The sequence below is a fragment of the Carya illinoinensis genome, chromosome 2, assembly GCF_018687715.1.
Source record: "Carya illinoinensis cultivar Pawnee chromosome 2, C.illinoinensisPawnee_v1, whole genome shotgun sequence".
NCBI classification, from domain to species: Eukaryota; Viridiplantae; Streptophyta; class Magnoliopsida; order Fagales; family Juglandaceae; genus Carya; species Carya illinoinensis.
The window spans coordinates 19,812,190-19,821,624 of NC_056753.1; the positions used below are offsets into that span (position 1 = coordinate 19,812,190).

The 9,435-nt window shown below is 29.7% G+C and overlaps 2 long non-coding RNA genes across 2 annotated transcripts; both read right to left on the reverse strand.

The window, feature by feature from the left end:
* Window positions 1–1,169: 1,169 nt before the first annotated feature.
* Window positions 1,170–4,766, reverse strand: LOC122300268. The gene is made up of 2 exons (XR_006239967.1): window positions 2,441–4,766; window positions 1,170–1,408 (listed from the first exon to the last, which is right to left on the reverse strand). It is a non-coding gene; the product is annotated as an uncharacterized LOC122300268 (long non-coding RNA).
* Window positions 4,767–7,384: 2,618 nt separating this feature from the next.
* Window positions 7,385–8,344, reverse strand: LOC122295619. The gene is made up of 4 exons (XR_006238187.1): window positions 8,132–8,344; window positions 7,909–8,033; window positions 7,749–7,827; window positions 7,385–7,627 (listed from the first exon to the last, which is right to left on the reverse strand). It is a non-coding gene; the product is annotated as an uncharacterized LOC122295619 (long non-coding RNA).
* Window positions 8,345–9,435: the final 1,091 nt, after the last annotated feature.

Below are 9,435 nucleotides of genomic sequence, written 5' to 3' on the forward strand. Positions count from 1 at the left end.
CTAACAACCATCGGACTGAGGGATTTTTTCTTTGAATTACTCGATATGCGCTTGCAAGAAACTCCTTACCGAAGGCTTGTGCACCCTTAGGATTAGTAGGGATGTTATTCCAAGATATCTAATGCTAAAAAAATAAAAAATAAATAAAAAAGTAAGGTCTACTAAAGCCACCGAGAGTGGCTCATGAGGACTCTTACCGAGAAGTGCAATGTTCTTTTTTATTTTGTATTTTTTTCAAGAAGTTTTTAAATCCCTTTAAACATTTAAAAAAAAATCATAAACTCATTTAAAAACACTTCCTTTACAATGAAATAAAAAATATATATATAAATAAAAAATAAAATGGGAATCAGTGACTTTTCTTGATGATATTCCTACTGTTTCCCTTTGAAGTATATATAGGCTCAAATGTAGTACTTAAACCTATGTGCAACACTTATGATCATCCATTATGATAAGAGAGATCGAAGCGGAAATAATCAAACGGAGTAGAAAGATAATCCGGAATTTCATATTAAATCAAATCAAATGCATTGATGGTAAAATTTTGACAAAATAAAAATTCTATGTATGGTCACTTTTGCATATACTTTTGCATACACTTTTGCACACTTAAATAATGTGATTAGTTGTGTATTAAAAAAATTGATGTAATCATTCACATCAGTGAAATATACAGAAATAATATAAAAGTGACTGTATATGAAGCATTACTCAATGAGGTAGATCCAGATGTTTGTAATAAAATCATGCAAAGGTCATGATCATCTTGTTGTTTATCCAATCTAGTTGTCCTCCGTGAAAATATAAATATATATATATATATAGTACTTGATCCCATATATATTAAGTACGAAAAAATATATATGTGATCAAAAGAAGTTTAACGGAAAAAAAATCATGCACAGAAGAGACAAAATATATACATTAATTAAAGAAAAATCAGCTTGAAGATAACTCGTATATCTTCAATATATATAAAATGTGTATAAAACGGAATTTGTTGTTTTAGACGGAAAATCTTGTTTTCCCGTTAGTTTTGTTACTCCCGTTAAATAGCAGTTAAGCCACCATTTTTATGGCCATTTATGTTGTCCGTTTCAAATCCATTATATAGTAATTTAGAATCTTGAAGGAAAACAGTGCCAAATTATAATTATTTCCGTTAGTGACCAAATGTGTTGTCTGTTTAAATTCCATTAATATAATAACTGAATTTTTTGAAGAAAAATAGTGCCAAATTAATTAGGCAGGGATACTATTGTCTTTTCCTATAAATTATAATGACAAAACATTATAATAAGTTACAATTTTGAAAAACTAGAGTCTCATTTCTTCTTATTTTTCCCCTTCTGCACACGAGTTTTCCCCTTCTGTACGTGTGCCAGCTATTGCTTTGGAATGGAAGCTGCAACCAGAGAGAAAATATAAGTTAAAAATCTGTGGAGGCACATTTTAATCAAATGTAATAGAAATTTATAATTAAGTTTTTATAATATACAGTATAACTTATAATTTGTAATAAGTTATATTTTATGTCCATGTGTGTAGGCAGGGAGAAATTAGTAAATTTCAATCACTTAATGAGGCAGCTGAATGGGCAAATAGTGCAGCAGTCATATTCAAAGTTTGAATACCAATAGACATTTCGTAGGAACCCAACAGCCATTGAAAGGGGTTTAAAAAACCCTTCTATTACTTTCAGTGCAATGGTGCTAACATTTGAAAAGTGACTGATCCCTTCTATTGCTTTCAGTGCATTGGTGCTACGGTTTCCTTGGTTTGAAGGGAGATTGAAAAGTGAGTAACTTTCTTTTGTGTGTTTATAATAGAAGTTTATCCATGCATTACATATGTTTTTTCATATTTCTAAGAAATGAACTAACCGATACCATGAAATCATGGAATTCATAAAACTTATTAAAAATCCTATCACAAAACTGAGTTCAGAAAACTTATCCACGCTCACTCTCTCTATCAAGTCAGGTGCGGTGAAATAGTGCAGTTGTGCAAAGGTTTGAAAGTACATTGAGAAGGTCAGTTTTACTGCCTTTTCTGTGTTTATATTATATATAATCTATCTATGCATTACATCAATCTGTAAGTTTTATGCTACTAGATTACTGCCTTTTAATAATCTCTAAGTTTTATGATGTAATGAAACTGACCACTAAAACATCAATTCCAATGGGCAGACCAGTAAAACATCAATTGCTTGGCAACAGGAAGGTAACAAAACTGTACATTACTACACAAGCTTGATTGAATGGAATAGATGCATCTGGCACAATTTGAATCCAATATTGTACAGAACCAGATGTAGAAAAAAAAGCATGCGTCTTTATAAAACTACATCAACAACTCAAATAATGGCAAATTTAATATATTTTTTTCCCTGCAAGTAGAAAGTGTAGATTTTTATGGGTTTATAGATCCAAACCTTGTAAAAGGCACCAAAGCCCTCCTCCTCAAGCATGGTCCTCGCCCTTGGGCTGCTGATCCCTAAGCCAATTGAATCCTCACCTACACAAATCCAAACACAAACAAACAAACAAAATCACAAATCTATTAACACATTTAAACGTACTACACCACTGAAGAGAGGAAAAATTTCAGGGAAAAAGACCATTGAATCATAGATCTGAAACCCCGTAAGAGAATCCAATTTACAAACAAAAAGATCATAACTTTCTGATGGATGTTAGTAAAAATAGAGAATAAAAACATGGAAACTGATCTATACAGAAAAAAAAAACATGGATTTAAAAAAAAAAATCAGTTAAAGTTAACGAAGGGCTTCACGGAAAAAAAAAACCATCAAACGACCAAAAAAATTCATCTATTTTAAAAAAAAAATGAAATGAGAACCAAAAAACATCCAGTCGATCGAACAAAAAATGTGAAAAAAAAAAACCCGAAGACAAAACTTAAAACATGCAAACCCATGTTTAACATAAGAAGCTCTAGGATCTAAAAAATAAAATGAAAACTAAAAGATCTAAATGAACACATATAGATCTGATGTTGTTTGCAAAAAAAAAAAAAAAAACAGACAGCTTCTAAGCGGGAGAGAAAGAAAGAGGTGTAAAATAAGTTAAGGTTTATGACTTGCTTCTTAGCTCCTTCTCAAAATGAAAAAAAGAGGGCTGAAAATGGGTTTAGAGAAGAGAATCCAATTTACAAATAAAAAGATCATAACTTTCTGATGGATGTTAGTAAAAATAGAGAATAAAAACATGGAAACTGATCTATACAGAAAAAAAAACATGGATTTAAAAAAAAAAATCAGTTAAAGTTAACGAAGGGCTTCACGGAAAAAAAAAAAAAAAAAAAAACCATCAAACGACCAAAAAAAATCATCTATTTTAAAAAAAATGAAATGAGAACCAAAAAACATCCAGTCGATCGAACAAAAAATGTGAAAAAAAAAAACCCGAAGACAAAACTCAAAACATGCAAACCCATGTTTAACATAAGAAGCTCTAGGATCTAAAAAATAAAATGAAAACTAAAAGATCTAAATGAACACATATAGATCTGATGTTGTTTGCAAAAAAAAAAAAAAGAACAGGGAGCTTCTAAGCGGGAGAGAAAGAAAGAGGTGTAAAATAAGTTAAGGTTTATGACTTGCTTCTTAGCTCCTTCTCAAAATGAAAAAAAGAGGGCTGAAAATGGGTTTAGAGAAAGAAATAGAGTCTGCCATCGAGATCATTGAAATATAGAGAGAAAGAAAGAGATCTAGACGGAAGACGAAGCTGTTTGAGAGAGAGAGATCGAAAGAGAGGTGGGGAGAGAGAGGAAGGGAAAGGAGAGAATTAGACAAGGAGTTGTTTGTTAGCTTTTTGTTTTCTTTTGAGGTGGTTAAAGTATAGCTAGCTAGCTAACTTTGCAGGGTGCGGAGAACTGTGTAAGATGATGAAAGCAAGCAATAAAAGCAATAATAGAAGAGATAGGAGAGATAAATAGATCAAGATGATGGGATCGAGGATGGAATCCATACGTGTACATTTACTTGGTTGCTTTTTTGGTTGGCAACTCCTTTTCTTTCTTTCGTTCTTTCTTTCTTTAATTTATCTAGGAGCTATAGCTAGCTAGCTCTGATCTCTTTCTTTTCATCATATATCGTGGTGTGCGTGCTTGTTGGGGGAATACTTTTAAAGATATTGATGTTAGATAGACTCGGACACGGCGTGATCGATGAATTGTTCCATCACTTCCCACTCCCTTTTTAATTGGTCAATATCCTATCATTAATATGGTTGCAAGATTTGGCTCTTTATTTGGTGAGGGGTGGGGAACCAAGTGCTGTTGCTCAAAATCATGGGCATCAATTTTCTGACTTTCTGATGGATGTTAGTAAAAATAGAGAATAAAAACATGGAAACTGATCTATACAGAAAAAAAAAAATATGGATTTAAAAAAAAAATTCAGTTAAAGTTAACGAAGGGCTTCACGGAAAAAAAAAAAAAAAACTATCAAAAGACCAAAAAAAATCATCTATTTTAAAAAAAATGAAATGAGAATCAAAAAACATCCAGTCCATCGAACAAAAAATGTGAAAAAAAAACCCCAAAGACAAACCTCAAAACATGCAAACCCATGTTTAACATAAGAAGCTCTAGGATCTAAAAAATAAAATGAAAACTAAAAGATCTAAATGAACACATATAGATCTGATGTTGTTTGAAAAAAAAAAAAAAAACAGAGAGCTTCTAAGCGGGAGAGAAAGAAATAGGTGTAAAATAAGTTAAGGTTTATGACTTGCTTCTTAGCTCCTTCTCAAAATGAAAAAAAGAGGGTTGAAATGGGTTTAGAAAAAGAAATAGAGTCTGTCATCGAGATCATTGAAATGTAGAGAGAAAGAAAGAGATCTAAACGGAAGATAAAGCTGTTTGAGAGAGAGAGAGAGATCGAAAGAGAGGTGGGGAGAGAGAGGAAGGGAAATTAGAATTATACAAGGAGAAAATTAGACAAGGAGTTGTTTGTTAGCTTTTTGTTTTCTTTTGAGGTGGTTAAAGCATAGCTAGCTAGCTAACTTTGAAGGGTGTGGAGAACTGTGTAAGATGATGAAAGCAAGCAATAAATGCAATAATAGAAGAGATAGGAGAGAAAAATAGATCAAGATGATGGGATCGAGGATGGAATCCATACGTGTACATTTACTTGCTTGCTTTTTTGGTTGGCAACTCCTTTTCTTTCTTTCGTTCTTTCTTTCTTTAATTTATCTAGGAGCTACAGCTAGCTAGCTCTGATCTCTTTCTTTTCATTATATATCGTGGTGTGCGTGCTTGTTGGGGGGAATACTTTTAAAGATAGCGCTTATGTTATCTTTTCACACTACAAGTACCACACAACTTAACGATTGACAAAAAAAATAAAACATAAAAATAAAAATAAAAATATATGAGTGAGTATACTAGGTGGGTATTTTTTTTATGTGCCTTTGTTAGGATTAACTTTTAATATTAGGGGGGCCTCTTGTAAGAAGAAAAAGTTATATTATTTTTTTAATTTTATTCTTTCTAAATTAATTAATATATTCTACTTTTTACCCATATATTATATATTTGATAAGAAAAAAAAATAATAAAAATGATGTATGGTGAATAGTATAAAAATGATAGGTATAAGCTTTTATTATATAATTTTTAATTGGTTCTTACTAGAAATTTTTTGACAAAATCTATACCGAATTGACCCAAACTACCCCAAAGATGCATGATCCCAATTGGGAAATACAAGAATAAATAAAAATAAACTTCAAACAACGAATAAATTAATTTGAACTAATAATAATATTAAATTAATGTTAGATATAGTTAAATATTGTGAAAATATTGTGTGATTATTATTAAACATTTTTTGTATGTGATATTAGAATATGCTTTTGTTAGATTCCAATTTCATTGTATTTTATCATTTGATTATTTATTTAATTGAGTGTAGGAAATAATTGTTATTTATTTCGTTCATGCTGCTTATGTAGAACTGTATATAACAGTTGAAACAATCATTTCCTTCATTAATATCTACTGAATGATTGATGCACATCTAGCTTTATTATTATTGTTATTATTATTATTATTATTATTATTATTTAGCTAAGTTCATATATATCCATTGATGACACACTAATATATAAATCCAAACACTTAATTTATATAAATTGAAAGATACAAAATTTGAAAAGATAGTAATTAAAAATTTAAAAATTGTGTAAATTTAAATGATCTAGGTATAATAAAAAAATAATTGATTCAAATCATATGCCCCATTAATTGATTTATTTTCTCAAGACTCAAATCATCCCTTTTTCTCTAAAAATTAACGATAAAAAACTAAAAATTCATAACATCAAAAAAAAAAAACCAGTAGAGAAATATTTTAGAATAACCAGTAGAGAAATAGTTGATAATTACTTTGTTTTTATGTAAAAGGCATAGGTGAAATCAAAATAAAAACTAATTTATTTTAGTTGACATTTTTCGGACTAGGTGAAATCAACGTGCAATGCACGTTTGCTTAGTTTTTATGTAATTTTTTTGGTTAAGAAATAAATCTTTATTACTAAAGATGTAATATTTTTGGTTAATTAAATAACTAATGATGTGATGTTTATATAATTAATAGATAATGAAACATTGTGATATATTAAAAAAGAAGAGCATTAATAGAATCTATAACATGAAACTATAAATAAACATTAGTCATAGTTCTATGAAAGCTATTTGAGATCATTTTGATTCTAACATGATGATCTAGCATTTTCTTCATCTTGCACCGCTTCAATAGAGAGGACATTAAATTGCCTATATTTTTTCTCCTTCAGTTTCTCTGGATCTGCATAGACTTGAATCTTCCAAATTTTTTTTGATAATTTGTCCGCAATGCGTTTAACATACGGTGGATTTTCCTACAAAATAAATTTTGAATAGCTTTACATAATTAATAAAAAAAAAAACCCAATTTTTTGTAATTAATTCATTATAACAAAACTAAAATTTTGAAGAAAAATTAAAGAGATACCTCTCCAGCACGTTCCATCAATTCAACTGCTGAACAACCAAGTGCCTGTTCAGCTACTTCACCGAACATAGTAGCAGCTAGCTTTCCAGTGTTATCGTCCAGTTCAACATATGCCCTAGCACTTTAAATGCGTTTAATATATTAATTTAAATTTGAATAGTTTTAAATTATGAATTAAATCAGACATCAATTTTAAAATAAAATTGTAAGATTCGTACCGTGGTTTGCAGACCCCTTGATTTTTGCAATACATACAAACGAAGCTTTCATTGTATTTATATCCAGTTCCTTTATTACAGCCAATGCATGACATGTAATAAAAAACTTGGGTGATGTCAATAACATTTACCTTCGCCTTTATCCAGAATTTTGCTTTCTGCATTAAATTATAATCAATTTTTAGAATGAATGTTTGTGTAAATATTTTAATTTATTACTAATAAAATAATATTTACCGCCATGGGTTGTAAACCCTTAATCAACCCTGCAATATCACAATTCTTCACAATTTCCTGAATACCAACAGATGACAGTGGTGCAGATGGGTAGGTCAAGGATCTTGCAATAATACTTCTAATTATCAAATCGTTATTCTCCGCCCTTAAAATTCAGAAAAGAATAATAATGTAAGGAAATGAAATATACATGTAAATTACATAAATCACATAAATAACTCTAATAAAAATGCATTAATATGTAATTGTTAATTTTCAAGAATTACCATCGCTTCATTGCAGCTGCCTCAGGAAGAAGAGGATTGATTATAAAGGTACTTGATGGACGTGATGATAGAGACAATCCTTTGATGAAATTGACATCAATATTAGTGCTGGTATATACGATACAGAAAAATATCTAAGCTGTTATATTATTATAAATACCGTTATATGATCCAACAGATATTTTTGTTCCAAGTATTATCGGCTTATCTTCAATAATATCTGATATTTTCTGACATTCGTCTTGGACAAATCGACCCCACATAGTCAAACATATGGGGTTCAAGCTACAAAATTGAAATAATTAAAAGAGTTAATAAAATATTCCTAAATTAATATTGGAATTGAATTTTAAAAGAGATGAGAAGTTATAAGAATTTTTTACCTTTCATCAATAACATAAATCTCCTGGATCGTTGTTGGTCCAGATGCTGTCGTTATCTCTTTAGTTGGCTTAATTTTGATTGCGACAGCTAAAATATCTAAATATTTGAATATGAAATGTTAATTTATTGATAATTAATTTATAATAAAATTTAAATTAAATTACCTATTTCTCCAATCGACCCTCTATAAGCCTCCAAGTCCTTGAATGGGATGATCTCATATTTTGGTGCATCTATTTGCTCTTCGTTCTGTGGAACTTCTTCTATTATTGTTTTTGAGTTAAGTGTCCATTGATATTGATATTCTCCAATTTTGTATTTTGGATCTACTGGTTTGACATATGCATCGATGATATAATAGGACTGTAATATTTTTGTTATAATGAATTAATTAAAAAAAATTGATTTTTTTAATTAATTATGTAAAGCTATTCAAAATTTATTTTGTAGGAAAATCGACCGTATGTTAAATGCATTGCGGAGAAATTATCAAAAAAGATTTGGAAGATTCAAGTCTATGCAGATCTAGAGAAATTGAAGGAGAAAAAATATAGGCAATTTAATGTCATTTCTATTGAAGCGGTGGAAGATGAAGAAACTGCTGAATCGTCATGTTAGAATCAAAATAATCTCAAATATCTTTTATAAAACTATGAGTGATGTTTATTTATAGGATCATGTTATAGATTCTATTAATGCTCTTCTTTTTTAATATATCACAATGTTTCATTATTTATCAATTATATAAACATTACATCATTACTTATTTAATTAACCAAAAATATTACATCTTTAGTAATAAAAAAATAATTCTTAACCAAAAAAATTATATATAAACTAAGCAAACGTGCATTGCACGTTACTTTCACCTAGTATATATATATATACATATACCTTTAGAAATATTTACTAAGTTGAAAAAGACCGTTCAGTTTACGTACATAAAATGATGTATGGAAAAACATAATCATAGTCACTTACCTCAAACCTTATTCGAGCATGCATCACCTTTATGCAGAAAACATGACCTTCATGCACTTGGGTCATTCACGTACGTCAGTTGGCACGACTTACATTTAACATGTCGTTAAGTCGATTTCCCGTCAAATAGACTTAGAACTTCCCCTAACAGGGCTATCCGTGACCTTAAACCCATAATTAATGACCTCAAATACTTTTCACTCACCTCATAATATTAAAATATTCAATATCCCATCAATGACTCCTCATTAAACCCTTAACATCCTTCAACTCATAGTTCAGAAAATCATTAAACCTTAACTCATAACATAAAATAATCACG